Raw genomic sequence first — 19,403 nt, 5'->3', positions numbered from 1 at the left:
TGTGCAGGGCCAGGGCTGGATTGATGATCCCTGTGGTCCCTTCCAGGCAGGATATTCCACGATTCCACAATCCACCACCTCAATGTCTCTGCTCACAGACCTCTCAGCACCCAGCCCCAAACTCCCCAGATCTGCCTGTTGCAAATGCCAGAGAAGTTTTAACTTTCCAGCAGCTGGGAGCCTGTTTCACTGGAAAGGTGGGAGGTGAGAGGGAAAATGCTCACCTCCAGTGCTCGGTTTTGGTGAAGCAGTCTTTGCCCTGTGCTTGGAGAGGGAATCAGGGGATGCTCCATCCTCTCCCTCTGTGAATGGGGATGTAGGGAACACCCAGGGGCCTCTTCAACTCAGAGGAGTTTCACCTTCATTTAAAGCATTTCAATAGAGAAGCAGGAGGAAAAACTCAGCAGTTTGTTTTTTTTTTGTTTTGGGAAAAGAACCCCAAACTAGTTAAAAATGCCTCCATTCCCCATCAGGAATTGTGGATGGTAAATGTTTGGCCTGCCTGGAATAGTTCAGGCTTTAAGGGAAATATTCCTGGTCCTCCATGGGCTGCCAGAGTCCCCCCACCTCCTGTCCCCAGGAGTCAGGGGCTGCCAGACTCTGCAGAGGGGCCACAGAAAACCTTTGGATGTGCCTGGGAGAAAGGCAGGAGCATCAGAGCCCACCAAGGAATGGTTCTGGTGGTCTTTGCTAAGCTTTATTTAAGGCTTTACAATTCAAAATCTGCTTCTAAACCACCTCGTCCAGGTTCAGCCCCTCCCCTGCCCCCACCAGGCTTCTCCCACTTCCATGGCAGGATCCTGTTCCCATTTCCTTGGCAGGATCCTGTTCCCATTTCCAGGGCAGGATCCTGTTCCCATTTCCATATCAGGATGCTGTTCCCATTTCCATGACAGGATCCTGTTCCCATTTCCTTGGCAGGATCCTGTTCCCATTTCCTTGGCAGGATCCTGTTCCCATTTCCATATCAGGACCCTGTTCCCATTTCCATGACAGGATCCTGTTCCCATTTCCTTGGCAGGATCCTGTTCCCATTTCCATCTCCCTGCCATCCCACCCTGCTGGGATGGAAAGGTGGGGAGGCTTCTCAAAGCTTCAGCTCATAATTCCAGGAGCCTTTGGAGTAGGAATGAATCCCTGATCCCATCAGACTCTGCCAGCTGCAGGGAAATCTCCTTTCGTGTGTGGCCCTGAGAGCTCAGTGCAATAAATATTACACCCAGATCAATTAATGGGAAAACAAACTTGTGACAGCTGAAGGCAGAAGAATAGGATTCATTGCAGGGGGCTGGGAGAGGATTTTAGGAAGTAAAACACGGATCTGGAAAAGCTTACATGTGACTGAGACTGATCCAAGTGCCAGGGGTAAATTCCAGGGATAAAGCACACCTGTCCAGGGCTGTGCTGTGGAATATCCACACAGCAGCTCCAGCTGAGGGCCCATCCCAAAAGCTGCATTAACAGCACTCAACCTTTGAGCCTTGAGCAGAGCAAAACCCTCTCCCTCCTCATTTGGGGTTTTCTGCTCCTCTCAAAGACCTGAACTTTAGACCAAGCCTGGCACATCCTGCCCAGATCAAGTCCTGTCACCAAAGGGAGCCTTTCCCCTCCCCACTCTATAAATACCACTTGTGCAGAGGTAGATTTGAGCTATTTATAGGCTGAACACACTGTGCAGGGAGCAGTGTGACCTCAGGCAGAGCCTCCTCCTTATCTTGCCATGGAACAGCTCCTCCTCATGCCCTTCTCTTCCCGGGGTTTATTCCCAGGCTCCTGCAGGTCCTGCCCATCCTGAGCACCCTCCCCCAGCCCAGCCCTGCTCCGAAACCCCGCTCCAGGGCCCTGTGGCCCCTGCCTGCCCCTCACCTTCCTCTCCAGCTGTTACATTTCATTACCCAAAGCTAAAAATACAGCATCCCTTTCCCCAGATGACTTTCCCCACCAAGTCACCATGGCAACAGATGCTCCCGGCTCAGAGCTGCGAGGGGATGTGGTCCATGGAGTTGATCTCTCCACAGACAGTGCTGGGGCTTGGGAGAAGCTTTGGGATCTTTCCTATTCCAGCATCTCCACAGGGATGCTTTGCCCTGATCCAAAACAAAAAAAGCAGAGCCCTGTTCTGTCTTTAAGGATCACGGGAGGAGGGTGTTGAGGTGCCAGCCTGGGTGGCAGCGGAGAAAACCAAGCACATGGATTTCCCCTCTCCTGGGGGGTCAGAAATCCCAGTATTTATTCCTCTTTCCCTAAGCAATGTCTTCATTTACTCTCAGGTGTGGCTAGCTGACACAGAACTGTATTAGAGGACAAAAGGGGAAAAAGAAGAGATCCCAGGAAAAATCAGAGAACAGGAAGCTCATCCTGCCCCATGGAATCACAGAGTCCTGCAGTGATTGGGGTTGGGAGGGTCCAAGGCTCATCTTGTTCCACTCTCCCAGGCTGCTCCAAGCCCCAGCCAGCCCTGGGCACCCAATCATCCTGATTAACACCTTCGTTAATTACCTCAAAGAGGCAGCAGCCACAACACGAATTAACTACCCCAAATGATCCAAGGCTGGGAAGAACTGGAAGGGTGAAAGTCCAGCAAGGAGAAAGGAAGAAATCAGTCAGGGTTTGGGGGCAGAAGGGGCTGGGCAGCAGGAGCAGAGGGTTTCCCAGGAGAGTTTATCCTGCTGCTCCTCCCTGGGTGTGAAGATTGCTGTTCCCCTGGAGCCCAGAGCACAGCACTCCCTTCCCGGAGTTATTTGAGCATTCCAGAGCTGTGGAGGGGAAGGGGTGGAGGGAGATGGGTTTGCTTTTCATTCTTTCCCTCTCTCTGCTCCTGTTGAGGTGCACTTTACAGCTGCCCCATTACCGAGCACACGTCCAGTCAATCCCCCTGGACTGAAATCCAGGAAAAGGAGGTTCCTTACCTTTCTGAAGGGCTTGACACCCTGCCCGGCAAGTGCCTAACTCCCCAAAATCCATCCTCATCCTCCCCTGCTGCTGCCTGTCCCTCCCCAGCCCTCTCCCTGCCCCTGCCCGACCTTTCCATTCATCTGGCCGGGTTTATTTCCACTCATTTCCCTGCCCAACCATCATCATTTTGTTGTGTCTCCTGGAGGAGGAATAATGATTCCCAGGAGAATGAATTCCATCACATGCCCTGGCTGTGGTTTGGGATGTAAATCCCACCCTAAAAGTGTAATTACCCCGCCAGGCTCGCTGACATCAGGGAGGTAAGAGCCGAGATAACACCGCCCCAAATGTCCCCACTCATCACAGTCCTTAATTGCACCTTTGGGCCCCCAAAGTGTACCAAGGGAACGATCTGCAAGCTGCAAACAGCTCGTCCTTGAGTGAACCAGGGAGTGAAGCTTGGCACTACTACAGCTAAAAAAATTGGAAATTTCCAGCCCTCCATCTGCTGTTCTCACTCTTGGTTTTTTTGGGGTGGGTTTTTTTTTCCCCCTGCCGCAAATTGCAACGAATTGTCAAAATAATCCTGTTTTTATCTAATGGCAATGCCCCCCCCCCCCCAACAAATTCCAATGGGAAGTGTCAAAATATTTCCCCTGGGTTTTGGGATCTCAGTGAAGCAGCCCAGGATGGGGCTCTGTGGTCCCCTGTGTCCCCCTGAGCTGCTGCAGCCTCTGGCTCCTCTGTCTTTGGATTTGATCTCCAGGCAGGTCCTGGCACGTGGGACAGGGTCTGTTCTGTATTTGCTGTCCTCAACAGTACAAAAAACAGGCCCAGCCTGATTTCCAACCAAAGAAATCATGGAGAGGAGTTGTAAAGGCAGTTTCAAAGCAGGCAGGAGCAGGCTGCAGAAATGGGGAATAACCAGCAGGACTGACAGGGTCCAGCAGCTGGGAGAGACACGGGGATGGCACAAACAAGCCAGTGCTCCTCACCTGGCACAGCTGGCAAAGCTCTCAGAGCTCATGGCTGGGGCTGCTCTGTTTGTCACAGCTTTTGGCAGGTTTTTATTTATCTCTCCCTTCCCCAGGAAAAACAAAAAAGAATTGTGGAAAAGATGTTTTTGGTGCTTCTGCTCCCAAGCACATGGAATATTTCCAGGTAACCTTTGGGAGCCCCCATTCCTGTGGAAATGCAGGACAGAAGGAGGGCTGCTGCTCCCGGATCCACCTTCAAAGGGAAGCTTTGCAAGTATTGGGAACCCTTGGGGGCAGGCTGTGATGCTGCAGGTGTCGGAAGGAGTTGGAAAACCAGCAGCTTCCATTCTGGATGTCTGTACCGTGTGTATCAATCTCCCTGCCCTGCAAATCCCTGCAGGACACCAGCAGGGCTCACCCTCAACACCAGAGGCAGGGAGGGGCCGTGCTCTGACCCCACCCATAAATCAGGAGTGAAAACCGAGTTGTTGGTGCCTGGGGAATCATCAGGAGGAACCACCACATCCTCTCTCCCAGTGCCTGGGATGAGCTTGGAGCGAAGTGATGAGGGTGATGGAGAGGAAGGCAGGACTCAGCTCATGGAATCCTGGAATGGTTTGGATTGGAATGGACCTCAAAGCCCATCCAGTGCCACCCCTGCCATGGCAGGGACACCTCCCACTGTCCCAGGCTGCTCCAAGCCCTGTCCAGCCTGGCCTTGGGCACTGCCAGGGACCCTGGGGCAGCCCCAGCTGCTCTGGGCACCTGTGCCAGAGCTGCCCACCCTGCCAGGGAAGAGCTTTGATTTCCACCTGTGAGGGGACATTCCAGGGACAGGGAAAAGCCATTTCAGGTGAGGAGCACCACTGAGATAAGGGAATTTACCCTCAATGAGGAGGAACTTCCAGGGGTGAGGAGTGGCTGCAGCAGCATTGGGAAATTGGGCTCTGTCTGTTCTGGGCAGCTTTGGTGACCAAGTCACCTCAGCCTCCAGGGACCTCTTTCAGCCTGCTTGAGAACAGTTTTATTCCAAATATTTCAGTCTTGATATCCCTTATCAAACATTTCAGTGCACACTGCGGCATAAACACACAGGGATTTCATAGTAATTCCTACAGGTGATTCCAGGGTAATTCCTACAGATGATTCCAGGGTAATTCCTACAGGTTATTTCATGGTAATTCCTACAGGTGATTCCATGGTAATTCCTACAGATGATTTCAGGGTAATTCCTACAGGTTATTTCATGTTCTTACAGTTGATATCATGTTAATTCCTACAAATGATTCTATGTTAATTCTTACAGATAATTTCCTGTTTTTACAGGTGAGTCCACGTTAATTCTTACAGATGATTCCAGTGTTAATTCTTACAAATAATTTCCTGTTCCTACAGATTATTCCATGTGAATTCCTACGTGAGGGCTCATGTTCTGAGCTTTGTCATCTGTCAGTCACTGCTGGAAACCTTTCCTCAGATCTCTGCCCTCCCCTCCTGCTGCCTCCCTGGCTCCATGGATCTCCACCAGGACACTCCCAAGGGTTTTTTGGGCACCCAGAAAAATCCAGAATATTTTTCTGGATATTCTGAACAGCAGCACCAGGACGGGGGCTCTGACCAAGCCAGTTCTGCTCCCTGGATAAAAATCAGCTTTTTGTGCCACATCCACTGCAAATCCCTGTCCCCCTGCAGAGATGGGTGTGGGGACAGCACCTCGGCCCATTCCAGAGGGGGTTTTGGTGACCCTCGGGGACACTGGCTGAGGTGCCACCACAGAGACCCTTCCTTTGACTTGTGCAACACAAAACCTCCGAGAGAAAGGAGAGGGGCTCCAAACACCCAGACAAATCCAGGGAACTTCACAGCACTGGCACAGGCTCCTCCTGAGCTTCTCTGCCATGGATTATTGACCATGGAAATGCCCTGGGAACAGCCCAAGAGCTCCCCTGCCCCAGGTGGGCTCGGGGTCCTCCCCAGGGTGGGGCTGGTCCCGAGCTGGGTGGCCGAGCCAGGAATTCTGTGGGGCTTCTTGCAAGTTCCATCACCCAGGATGGGCAAGACAAGGGAAAAATGTGTTACCCAGCATGGATGGAAAAAGAAAACAAGAAAATGAGATAGAAAAAGAAAGTTTTCGAAAAAGAGATGAAAAGAGAAAGAAAACAAATGAGAAGAAAAAAAGAAAAGAAAGCAAAAGGGGAAGAAGAAGAAAAAGAAGGGAAAAGAAAAAGAAAGAAGAAGAAGAAAAAGAAGAAAGGAAAAGAAAAAAGAAGGGAGACGGAGAAGAAAAATAAGAAAAATAATAAGAAGAAAGGAAAATAAGAAATAAGGAAAAATAAGAAGAAATAAGGAAGAAGAAGAAAAAAACAAACAACACCCTGCACTGAAAGATGAGCACTACAAGGCAGATAAATTCCAGATTCATGCTACGACTTTTGTTTACAACTCCAGAACCCGCTGCTAAAAGGCTGAATGAGAAGGGAATAAATTTCCAGTGTTTCCCAAAGAAAGCTCCATCTCCCTTTCACAGCTCTCTCTATCAGCAAACAGCCTTCTCCTCCCTCCTCCTCCTCCTCCTGCAGAGCAGCACGGAGCGGAGAGCTCCACTCCCTGAGCCTCGCCTGCTGCAGCTCCCGCACATCCCCAACATCCCTCACATCCCTCACATCCCTCACATCCCTCACATCCCGCTCATCCCGCACATCCCTCACATCCCTCACATCCCTCACATCCCTCACATCCCTCACATCCCGCTCATCCCTCACATCCCCAACATCCCTCACATCCCGCTCATCCCTCACATCCCCAACATCCCTCACATCCCGCTCATCCCGCTCATCCCTCACATCCCGCTCGTCCCTCACATCCCTCACATCCCCAACATCCCTCAATCTCTCAATTCCTCACATCCCTCAATCTCTCAATTCCTCACATCCCTCACATCCCTCAATCTTTCAATTCCTCCCATCCCCTCACATCCCTCAATCCCTCACATCCCTCAATCTTTCAATTCCTCCCATCCCCTCCCATCCCTCAATCCCTCACATCCCCGCTCTCCCAGCAGCCACCTGGGATTGGGATTGTCTCCTCTGCTCCATGGCAGGGATTTGCATCCTGCCCCACTTTTCTGCTGGAACGAGCTCCATAGGTCTCCAACCCGAAGCCCTCAGTCCGTGCCCAGCAGGAAGCAGAAGCTCTCCCTTCGTGTGCAGCCCCTTCCCCGGCCCTCCCTGAGCCTTGGCTGGACTTTGGGCACTGTCTGTTGGGAATTTCCTGCCCAGTGTTCCTGCACCATTTGGAATCACATCCTTGGAACAGCCCATAGGGATCAAGCAAACCCTGAGACCTGACTCTGACAAAGGTGATGGGTTGGGATCCTCCTCCCCATCCCACACTCACCCTTCAGAAGGACAGGCAGTGCCTGCAGCAGGTTTTCCTGGAGTTCCATTGCTCTTCTAACCCCTCTGTCTTTAATTAACTTCACATTAAGTCCAGGTTAATAAGGCCTTACTCTGGTTTTACTCAGGACCAGAGGACCTTGGACCCTGCTGAGTCTGCTCAGGACTTAGGAGTTGAGCTCACATTCCTTTTTACTCCCCCAAATCCTCCAGGTGGCACGGGAGCAGCACCTCCAGCATCCTTCTCATCCCTTTCCTCTCAGCAGATTTGACAGCATCCTGGAATGGCTTGGATGGAAGGGACCTCAAAGCCCACCCAGTGCCACCCCTGCCATGGCAGGGACACCTCCCACTGTCCCAGGCTGCTCCAAGCCCCAATGTCCATCCTGGCCTTGGGCACTGCCACCTTCTGCGTCCTTTGGATTAATTCCCACTCCTTGTTTCTCCAATATCCCCATCCAAGGTGAGCAACTGCCCCTGGGAAAGAAAAAAATCAGCATGCCTCTGATTTCATGCTTTTCACCCAAAATTCCCTATTCCTGTGCATTTTCTGCTCCCCAAGTCCCAGAATCTTTTCTATCCTGGAAAAAGCTTTTCTCCAAAAGCCCTGAGCGGTTCTACCACAGAAATGCTTCCCTGAGAGCACAGCTGGTGATCAGGAGCCCAGTGAGCAAAGCCCACCTGACACATCCTCTCTGTCTCTGTCTCCTCCCTGCTGGGAGCTCAGGAAAGGAGCCACAGTCCTGGCTCCAGAGGAGGAAAGAGGCAGCAGCAGCTCTGTTCAAAGGAAACTTCCTGGGAAGGACTCAGCCATGCCCAAATTCCCCTCCTGGTTCAAGCCTCGAACACAAACTCTGTTCTTTGTGCACAGAACCGCAAACTTGAATGCAGAATTAAACTCAGATTTTTGCCCTTGCTTTGGGGCAGTTTTCCCCATTGTTTTCCTTTTCCCCAAATTTGGCACCTTCTCATTTTGGGGCTGCCAATCTCTGCAATCTCCAAGCTCCACCCAGCACTTTGACCTTACAAGGGATCTTTGTCCATCCCCAAATCCCTGAGGAACAGGAAGAGCCCGGCAGGTGAGGGGCTGGGACCTCAGTCCTCAGCACCTGAACCCCCCAGCCCCCAATTTCCAGTGCCCCTGGAAATCCCAAACAAACTCAGGATTGCCTCAGGTAGCACCGAGGGCAGATGGATGTGGGAGCAATCCCAGCTGGAGCAGAGGGATGGGCTGGGAACTGCCCAGAGCTGGAGACAGAAATCACAATTCCACATTCCATTGGCTTTTGGGCAGCCTGGCTGCTTCTTCCTCAGCCTCCTGGCAGCTGGGTTGAAGTAAATGGGTTAATTCCAAATATTCTGGCCCAAAGAAAGGTGAGGAATACTCAGAAAAGAAGAGAAATAATAATTAAAAAAAAAAAAAGATAAAGAGGGGAAAAAGGGAAAAATAAAAAGAAAAAAAAACAAAACAAGAGAAAGAGAAAAAGGTAAAAAAAAAAAATTTAAAATTTTAAAAGAAAAAATGAAAGGGAAAGAAAAAGGAAAATTAAAACAAAAAAGGAAAAGGAGAAAATGAAAAAGAAAAAAAAAGAAAAAGAAAATGAAAAAGAAGAAAAAAAAGAAAAAGAAAAAGAAAAAATAGAAAAAAAAAGAGAAAGGAAAATGGAGAAGGAAAAAGAAAAACAATTAAAACAAAGGGAAAGAAACACCAAAAAGAAAGGAAAAAGGAAAGGGAGAGAAGGCAAAAAGGAAAATGAAAACAAAAAGGAACAATAAAAAGAAGGAAAAGGAGCTTTTGGGCAGCCTGGTTGCCTCTTCTTCAGCATTCTGGCAGCTGGGATGAGGTCACAACGGAGCAAAAGGCTAGAAATATTTTGGCCAAAAGAAAGGTGAGGAAAATTGGGAACTAGTCCACTCCTTGGTTTGGTTTGCTTTCCTTGCCGTGGCTTTGCAGTGGAGCAGAACCAAAGCTCATCCATCATTCCTGCTGGGAATGGTTTCCAGAAAAGGCTTCAGCCCACTGGAGTCCCAGTATTTCACAGCCCCGTTATTTAATATTTTAAACACTGAAATCATCAATTCCAAAGGAAATACTGCAGCATTCCCAAAACAAAGTCCTTCCATTATTTCTGGCTGAAAGGGCCATTTTCAACAGGGAATGGAATCAAAATTGCATTTTGCGGGTGGAAAAGGTTTCCATGGAAGAAGTCCAAGCAGCTTGGTAAAGTCTAAAGCAATTTGGGAAAGCTTTTCCCAAAGCATCACTGGAGTGTTTCCCTTAAGGGACAGGGAGCCCCAAAAAGTCCCACAGCAACACTTCAGCCCCTCTGGAAAAACTGACACGGCTCCCACAGCTTTGTCAGCAATTCCCAAGTATTGCCTTGTGCAGAGAGCAGAAAACTCATTGTAAATCCCTTAAAAAATCTGAATTTCACCCTGGAGCTGCACTGTGAGTGCTCATTCACTCTGGCTGAAGGTCCATCCATAGCACCAGAAGTGATGCTGGGCCTGCATCAAAGAGGGGAATGGAATTCCCCTGGATTTGATCTCCAGGCAGGTCCTGGCATGTGGGACAGGGTCTGTTCTGTATTTGCTGTCCCCAACAGTACAAAAAACAAGCCCAGCCTGATTTCCAACCAAAGAAATCAGGAAGAGGAGTTGTAAAGGCAGTTTCAAACATCCACTTCTGGAAATGCAAAGGGATCATTGGAAATGTAAAGGGATCATTGGAAATGTAAAGGGATAATTGGAAGCTGCTCACTGATGGGAACAAATTCAGCCTTGTGATTTGGGGACTTCATTCCTGAAGGAGACTCCGTGGAACCTGCCGGGTCCCAGGGATATGAAGAGACCTGCAAGGACCCTCCCAGTTCTGCAAATCCAGAGGGAGTTTCTATTTCCAAAGTATTTAATAGCAGGTGTAGGAGAAGCTTTCCTGGGTTTCTTTTTCCTCTGTTTAACTTTTGCAGAAAACAGGAAAAAATGTTGTTCTATAAGCCTTGAATCCTCCAAGTATTCCAGGAGAGTGATTGAAATATTTGCATTTCTCTCCTGTTTGGTAGTTTGAATGAAACTGCAATTTCTGCACATCAAAGACCCATAAGAATAAAGCTTTCCTGAGAATAAATCCCTGTTCTCTCTCTCTGTGCTGTGTACCTGAAAGCAGTCCTTGAGAATTCCATTGGAAAAATGTGTTAGAGGCAAGCATAGACCATCCAGCTTGGAAGGGATTGCCTTCCTTGCAAGCTTTAATGACACTTTAAGAAATACTGAAGAACTCATTTCTTTTCATTTCCTACCTTTTGGTAACATATTTTTCTTTCCCCCCCCACCTTTTTTTTTTTTTTTTGTTTTGCCCTATCCCAAAAGCAGGAGTTTGGCAGCTCTTCTCCTGGTGGAATGAAAACAAACATTGCTGGAATGGGGAAGAGAAATGAGATTTGGGCTCTTTACTGGCACTGACTACCCGGACTGGGACACCAAAAAACAGCCTCATTATTTTACTCTCTGCAGATGATCAAATCCATCTGGGTGAGGCAGCAGTTGGCAGAATCCCCTTGGGGTGCTTCTCCAAGGTTGAACAGCCTCTGAAGCCACTGTGGAGTAGATGAATTTTAAACCCTCCCCAGGTTACATTTCCAGATCCTGGGAGCAGCCCAAAAGCCCCTCTGTGTGCATCAAATATCAGAGAAGGGGAACCTGAACCTTTCTGGCTCTGGCTCAGGATAACCCCGGCAGGGGCCCGGGTGGCCAAAAGCATCGTGGGCAGGCATGGCCAGGGCAGGGATTGTTCCCTTTGTCCCCTGTGCTGGCCCTGGTCCTCGAGGGCTGTGTCCAGTCCTGAGCCCCCTGGATGAGAGAGCCCTGGAGGGGCTGGAGCTGGGAAGGGAACGGAGCTGGGAAGGGGCTGAGCCCCAGGAGAGGCTGAGGGAGCTGGGAAGGGGCTCAGCCTGGAGAAAAGGAGGCTCAGGGGGACCTTGTGGCTCTGCACAGCTCCTGACAGGAGGGGACAGCCGGGGGGTCGGGCTGTGCTCCAGGGAACAGGGACAGGAGGAGAGGGAACAGCCTCAGGCTGGGCCAGGGGAGGGTCAGCCCTGCATCCTCAGGGACAGCAGCTCCTGGAGCGGGGCCAGCTCAGGTGTGAGGATGAGGAGGGCCTGGAGCATCTCTGTGCCAGGAAAGGCTGAGGGAGCCGGGGCTGCTCGGGCTGGAGAGGAGCCCCAGCTGAGAGGGGCCCTCAGGCCTGGCTGTCCCTGTGTGCAGGGAGGGCAGAGCAGGGCCCAGGCTCTGCTCCGGGGCCCAGCAGTGGCACCAGAGCCACGGGCAGGGCTGAGCCCAGGAGCTGCCCCTGCACAGGAGGCACAACTTCTGCCCTGGGCAGTGCCAGCCCTGCCCAGGCTGCCCAGGGAGGGGCTGGAGTCTCCCTCAGCGGGGATCCTGCCCAGCCTCTGCACACAATGCTGTGCCCTGGGCTCTGGGATGGCCCTGCCTCGGCAGGGAGGTGGCACAGGCACCTCTGGGCTCCCTCCCAGGGATCCCTCCCTTCCAGGGGAAACAAGAACTACAGCAGGATTCCCATGTCATTGTGTCACAGATCACAGACTTTGGAATGGACATAAGGCCACCAAAAGTGAGTGGCAGGGAAGGCTCAGAAGCACAGCACAAAGGCTGCTCCTCCTTCCAGCCCCTGGGGTGGAAACCAACCTGGTTTATCCCAGTAAAACCAGAGGTGGATTCCACCACCTCTCCCATTTCCCAAGTGCTGTTTCCCATCCAGATGGATGCACTGAACACCAGAGCTGCCTTCGGAGGCTGTTTTGTGCTTGAGAAGGAGGCAGCAAAGCTGCCAGCAGTCAGGCTCTTCAGAGGGCTGCTTTAATTAACTGGTGTGATCTCAAAGCTGAAGGACTCCTGACACACAATTACAGGGCATTGTCTGAGCTGGAAAAAGCCGTGTAACCCTTGCCTTTATCATCATCTCACTCCTGTTCACTTGATACCTCCAAAATACATCCCATGGTCACGTTTCAGTGGCCACTTCTGTATCTGCTGGTCCTTGGAACAAATGAGTGTTTCTAAAAATACCAGGAAATCTCAGAACCTGAGCACACAACCAAGCACAGAGGCTGCAACTGCATTTCAGAGCTGACATTAAAATTCCAGTGTGCTATCTGAACTCTGGAGAAGTCTACCTTAAGCTCTGCTTTGGAGAAGATAATTTATGCTGGACCATCCATCTCTGTCTGGGAGGCAGAGCCACACCTGAGTTGGGACAGCCTTCCCCAGAGTGCTGAGGTGACAGAGGCAGCCACAGCTTTTCTGTGTGACTTCAGGTGCTGAAGCATGGAAAATCCCTGGGAAAGGTGCTGCCAGGATACAGGTGATGGCTGGAAAATCCTCCAGCAGGTGTTTGAGCCTCTACCAGCTCATCCTCCCAACAGATGCACTCCTGGAGTGCCTTTTCTCCAAGGGTTCCATCATTCTCTCCTCTCCTGCCCCACCACACAGTGAGATCCTTCTCCCCCGAGGACCTGGGGCCATCTTCTCCCACATCCCAGATTTGAGTCATTCCTGATTTATTCCCTTTCTCTCACACCAGCCTCGTGCTGCCCCTTCCATCTTCTTTTCCAATTCTCTCCTTCCTTCTCTGCTTCATCTCATGCACAGCCTGAATCCCTGCCTGATTCCAAACACTAGAAATCCCTGCCTGATTCCCAGCCCCAATCCCTGATGGATTCCCAGCCCCAATCCCTGCTGGAATCCCAAATCCCTGCCTGATTCCCAGCTCCAATCCCTGCCTGATTCCCAGCCCCAATCCCTGCCTCATTCCCCAATCCCTGCCTGATTCCCAGCTCCAATCCCTGCCTGATTCCCAGCCCCAATCCCTGCCTCATTCCCCAGTCCCTGCCTGATTCCAAACCCAAGAATCCCTGCCTATTCCCGGCTGGCATGCAGAGCCTCCTGTGCCTTGCGGAGGCTCCCCCAGAGCCGCAGGGATGCTGAGGGCTGAGGAAGCCCAGGCACGCCTCCCCTGCCCTGCTGCCCCGATCCCGGCCGGGAGCCAGGCTGAGGACCCAGCCCGTTGCGAGGGGGGGATGGAGCCCGGCAGGGTCCCTGCGGGGATGAGGAGCCAATTTTTGGGACCGGGGGTCTCCGGGCACAGGAGATGCTCTGCTCAGAGCACAGAGCTGAGTTGCTCCCAAACCTGGCCAAATGTCCCAAACACAAAGGGGGGTATTAATAAATCAGCCCCGAGCACAGGCGTAAGCAGAGCCTCACGCTGGATGCAGAGTGATTTATACACAAAGCAAAATAGATCAGTCTCACGTTGCTGGAAAAGGACACCAGATGCCTTTGACGTCACCTAAATTATCTCTATTTTTAAAAGTTACTCTTTCCCATTTGCTGCCAACTCAGAAAGTCCAATTTGCCAAGATAATCTATCGAGTGGAGATGAAGATTTCCAAAGTTGAAGTATCAGTCTCTTAGCAACCGTAGTACTCTTTGTATTAAAGTGAGCCCAGGCGTCTCCTGGAGCCTTTTCTGCACCTAATCAGTGAATTCCCATTAAAGACACAATATTGGAGAAACATCACTTAGGATCCAGGATACATCTAAACACACCAGGTCCGTGTTCTCTCTGCTCAGAGGGATATTTATAGCAGGGAGACATGTCAGGGAAGGATGTGGCATCTCTTATTCATGCGAGGGACTGGAAAAAAAATGAGAATGTAGGGGGGAAAAAAAGGTGCAGCAAGAGCTGATAAGAAAAACAACATAAAATCATGGGAAGAACTCCTTCCAGCTGGGTCTGGTTCAACTTGGTGGCCTTTGGGTGGTGGGAAGGGGTGAGAGAAAAGCAAAGCTCCCTTTCCTTGCCTGCTCTGCTGTTTGGAGCTGTTTGATGCCTTTCTCCAAGCCTTCCAGAGTTCTGGAAAGGGCTTTTGCCTCCCACATCCACATCTGCTTCTCCCAGCCCAGCACAAAGCTCTGACTGCTTCCCTTGGGTAACACCTCCAGAACGCTGCTGGAGAGGGAGTGACACCGTTTTGGATGGAGAAGGGGGGACACAAAGCCATTTCTCTGTCCTGTCCCTGTGGAGCTCCTGTGCTGCCTGCTCAGCAATTCTGGCCTTTTCCATTCACCAATGTAACAAAAACTCTAGGAAAAAAAATGGAAGCACGACTCCTGAGTCACTATTTCAGTACAGATGGCCTAAAGATGGGTCCTTATTCTCTAAAGATGGCTCCTTCTCTCCTTGCATCCTGTGCCCAGGAGCAGCCTGGAGGTTTGTCTGGGCTGTCCCACCCTGCTGAGCAGTGGGAGCAGGGCCAGGGCCAGCTCTGCATGTGAGGATCAGAACACAGGGATCAGCACTTGGGGATTTTAGGCACCAATCCTCTGCTCATGGCTGCCTCCCCCAGCCTGCACATGGATCACACCGACCCTGGTGGTGGCAGCTGGCCAAGAGTAAAGGCAAGGAGACATTTCCTGGTCCTGGAGCCACTGGAATTGGACCTCTGCACTGACAGGAGCGGGAGCAGCTCTGAGCTGGCCATGCCCTTCCTGCCTCCCTGCAGCCACCCCCAGCCCCAGCCCAGGGCAGGGGTGGCCAAAACCACATCCCAGAGCTCGCAGGTGTGACTGTCACAGGTGAGCCAGACCTCCAGGTGAACCTCCTGGGGCACCACACAGCCTTGGATGGGAGCAGGATCCTGGGAAGCAGCCCTGGAGCGGGCACCAGGCATTCCTGACCGAGCAAACAGCCACAGCTCCCAGAGCTTTGGGATCTCTCTGTTCCTTATCTCCCAACTGATAAGACGAAAAGAAAAGGAAATCAATTCCACCTCTCCTCTGCTCCAACTCTGATCCTGGCTCTCCACGTACTGCTGACCCTCTTTTCAGAGCGCTCTCCAAAGCATCCCAGGAATAATTCCATTATTGTTGTGACATGGGGATTGGTCTGCCCTCAAGGGCATGGGGAAGAGAGGCTGAGTGCCTTTAGTGCCCTTTTCACCAGCTGGATTATTCACGCTGGTTTTGTCTCCTGGGCAAAATGGACAAATGCTGGGGAAATGATCTTGAGCTGAGGGTGCAGCACCTGATTGCAGAGGCACTGGGAGCAGTCAGTGTGACAGGAGCTGTGGCACTGCCAGGGACACACTGCAGTGTGACAGGAGCTGTGGCACTGCCAGGGACACACTGCAGCGTTGCAGCAGCAGTGTCACTATAGCCTCAATGCAGATATTCAATATATCAATACATCCCCACAATATCCATGCACAGTATGAGCACAGACGCAGCACCCTAAAGCTCCTGGTCTGCCTGGAATACAAAGTTGAACTTGTCCCACCTTAAAATTCCATTGAATTTCCTCAGGCAATAATGAAGTTGGTTGATAAAGTGACTCTGGAAGTATTTCTTGCAAATATGAATCGATTTGGATTGATAGGAAATAGAATCAAGAATCAAGGCCACATGACTGCTCTTGGCAGCTTGGCCATTAAAAACATAATTCAATTCCAAGGAAACCCAGGCCTGGTCTGCATTTCCAGCACAAAGGAGGCAACTGCAGGCAGGGCAAGAATCCAGCAGCAATCCCTTTCTCACACAAACTGGTGCCTGCTGGGGCTCTTCCAGGGGTGCAGAAATGCCCTCCCTGGGAGGAGGATCCTGCTCCAACACCTGAATTCAGAAGTTTGCTATGAAAACATCTCAGGAGAGAGGGGGAATTGTCTCCCTAAGGCAGCAGTGAGAAGGGACAAAAGTTCCTCAGTCAGTTCAGGGGGAAAACCCAAAGTTTCTGTTGCCTTCCCGCCCCTCTCCATGGATGCGGCTTCTCCCTCAAAGCAGAAGCTGCTGCTGGCAGGTCCCAAGCTGGGAAGCAGCTTCTGCTTCCAGAGGCTCCCTCATCCCTCTGCAGCTGTGTGTGGGACAGAACCTGCCTGTTATCCTGGAGACACTGAAACAACAACACCCCCAGAGCGCTCAGGAAAAGCTGCTGTGAGCTCTGCAGCTTGCCAAGAGCTCCAGGGGATTCAGCAGTGGCCAAGGAGTAATGAGGAGCAGGGAAATCCCAGCTGTGCTCCTTCCACGGGCCATATCCCTGTGCCAGCTGCCTGTGGAGAGGGGCTGCAGATCCAGGAGGGATCCTGGACACGGAGGATCTGCTCCAGGACCTCCCCAGGCCATCCAGGATGTGGGGCAAGGATAAAAGCAGCTCCTTGCTCCTTGTCTCCATCTGATATTCTCTCCAAGAATATTTTAGTAACAGCACAGAAGAGCAAAACAGGAGGAAAAATCCCAAAGAGCTCTGGCAGTTTCATGGAAACAGGGAAGGAACCCACAAAGATCATCCAAGTCCAGCTCCCAGCCCTGCACAGGACAGCCCCAGGAATCCAGCAGGAGTTTATTGCTGCAGCACATCATCCATCCCTTCCCATCCACTCTATCCCAGGTCCCAGAAAGGGACTGGGAGTGCTCTCAAAGGTCACACATCCCCTGGATGAAGCTCACCAGGACAGTGTCCATGGAATCAGGGATCATCCAGTGCCACCCCTGCCATGGCAGGGACACCTCCCACTGTCCCAGGCTGCTGCCAGCCCTGTCCAGCCTGGCCTTGGGCACTGCCAGGGATCCAGGGGCAGCCACAACTGCTCTGGGCACCTGTGCCAGGGCCTGCCCACCCTGCCAGGGAACAATTCCTAATTCCCAATATCCCATCCATCCCTGTCCTCTGACAGTAGGAAGTCCAGCTGGGCTCATCCCTTCCCAAGAAAGGACACTGAGGGGACCTGGAATGCTCAGGCTGACCCAGGGACAGCTGCAGGTCTGCAGCTCCAGAGCAGTTCTGGCTCCTGGGAAGGGCAACACTGCTGGAATCTGTGCTATTGATGATTCTGAGATTGTAGAAAGTCTCTGTGTTTCAGCCCCATTGCCAAAGCAGAAGCCATAATTGGTCTGTGCTGGTTTCCAGGTTGTTTATTCTGTTTATCTCTCACATGTTCTGCTGCCCTGCCCAGCTCTGTCCTGCAGGGCAGCGTGTGGGGCTCTGCCCTCAGTGGGATGTTACAAACATTAAATACCAGAAACTCCCTGGGCTGGATTTACAAGAACGTGCCAATATCTGTCACCTACGTTGGACAGTGTGTCCCCAGCCTGAACCAACAGAAAAATGCCAACACCACAGTGAGACATGGAGGGCATGAAGAAGGAGAAAGAGGACAAGGCACACCCAATTTCCTCCATCTTGTCCCCTTTGGACCCCCTAATCTAGAATCCTAAAATTTTACTTTTGCACCCGTGCCACACTTAATTATTACTGATATCAAACACTCAGAGCTTGCAATTCATCCTGTAAGATTGAAAACTCTTTTCCATGGACAGAGATCACAGCCAGTGTCTCTGGGGGCTCTGTCCAGGGGGTTCCTGACCCCTGCCAGGGTCCCAGGGCAGCCAGAGGGAAGCTCTGGATTCCCACACAACACCAGGTCAGGGCAGGTCTGGTCCACCCTCACACAGCCCCAAGGTCCCCCACAAACGCTGCCATTGCCTTTCAGGATCACATTTGCTTCAGTTTACCCCGCAGGAAGGAGTCCCATGGATTACCCACGCCAGCAGTCCTGCTCCACTCTCTCCTCTCCCAAACACCTCCTCCAGCTCCATCTGACATTTGCAGCTCTGCTTTGGAGCAGCCAGCCAACAACTGCTCCCTGTTCTTCTCCACACCCTTCTCCCACTCTGCAGCCTGGATTCACCACATCCTGGGCTCTGCTCAGCCTTTGTTGAGCTGTCACAGCTTCTTGTCACCTGTCCCTCCAACGTGGCCCTTCCAGCCACCAGAAACACAGAGCTGCCACCAGACCCTCGCAAGAACCTCTCCCTGCTGCTGAGCCATTGGCAGGGAAAAGAAAATAAAGAAACCTCCCGGTACCCACCCCAATCCCTGGAACATCTGAGGCAGAAATCCCACGCTGCAGACTTCAGCAGAGCTGCCCTGGATCACCACAGGCCAGGAGCTGGGTCACATCCCCATGTGCAGCCTTTTGGTGGGACAGGCCAGGATCTCCATTCCCTGGGAGCCAACATCAGTCTCCAGTGACCTCATCATGCCAGCCTCCCCCTGCTGCAGTGCTCACTGATCCCAGGGGATGGGCAGGCTCTGACCTCCCCTCCACGGCCAGCCAAGGCCCAGGGTGGGACGAGGGCACCTCCTGGAGTCCCAAACCAGCCCAGGTCAGCAGCCTCCAGCACGGCCACCTCCTGCAGGAGCTGCTCCCACAGCCTCTGCCTTGGGCACCCCCAGCTCCCAGATGGGTCTGCCTGGTGAGGGCTGGGCTGGCCATGCCCTGAAGGGCCCCATCCCAGAAACAGAGAGAGGATCTGCCTCTTTCCCTCCTCACTCTCCCTGTTCTCATGGAAAAGCTGCAGCAACATTCCCACTTAATCACAGGAACCGTGCACATGGGGCTAGCTGCAGGGCCAGGGCAGCTCTGTCCCTCTGGAATTCCCTGAATCCTGTCACTTCTATCCTTTTGGAAAGGCCTTACTCCCTGACTCCTATTAGCTGTATCCCTCTGGAAATCCCTCATTCCCAGATTCCTGGCAGTTCTATCCCTCTGGAAATCCCTCATTCCCTGATTCCCAGCAGTTGTATCCCTTTGGAAATCCCTCATTCCCAGATGCCTGGCAGTTCTATCCCTCTGGAAATCCCTCATTCCCTGATTCCTGGCAGGTAATCCCTCTGGAAATCCCTCATTCCCAGATTCCTGGCAGGTAATCTCTTTGGAAATCACTCATTCCCTGATTTCTGGCAGTTCTATCCCTCTGGAAATCCCTCATTCCCAGATTCCTGGCAGGTAATCCCTCTGGAAATCTCTCATTTCCTGATTCCCAGCAGCTGTATCCCTTTGGAAATCCCTCATTCCCAGATTTCAGCATATCCCAGCACCAACCAGGGCAGCTCTCTGTAAGCATCTTGCTCTGGGGTAATATTTTACTGCTCCTATGGTCTAAAAATATCTGGGGAGAATTAGCTCTGGCCCAAACAGATCTGCTGCAAGGGTTTCAAACATCTGCTGGGAATTCAGAGCATGGCCTGGCTTGGTTTTCCTGCCCTTTTCCCAACTTCAAATGG

At 51.7% G+C, this 19,403-nt stretch overlaps 1 protein-coding gene across 4 annotated transcripts in view; it reads right to left on the bottom strand.

Moving 5' to 3' along the window:
* CALN1 (calneuron 1) overlaps positions 1-19,403 on the bottom strand; it is a 150,776-nt gene that overhangs the window by 68,117 nt on the left and 63,256 nt on the right. The gene's annotated exons all lie outside the window — the stretch shown is intronic.

This window comes from Lonchura striata, chromosome 20 (genome assembly GCF_046129695.1).
Source record: "Lonchura striata isolate bLonStr1 chromosome 20, bLonStr1.mat, whole genome shotgun sequence".
Taxonomy (NCBI): domain Eukaryota; kingdom Metazoa; phylum Chordata; class Aves; order Passeriformes; family Estrildidae; genus Lonchura; species Lonchura striata.
This window is presented reverse-complemented; position numbering and strand designations above follow the sequence as displayed.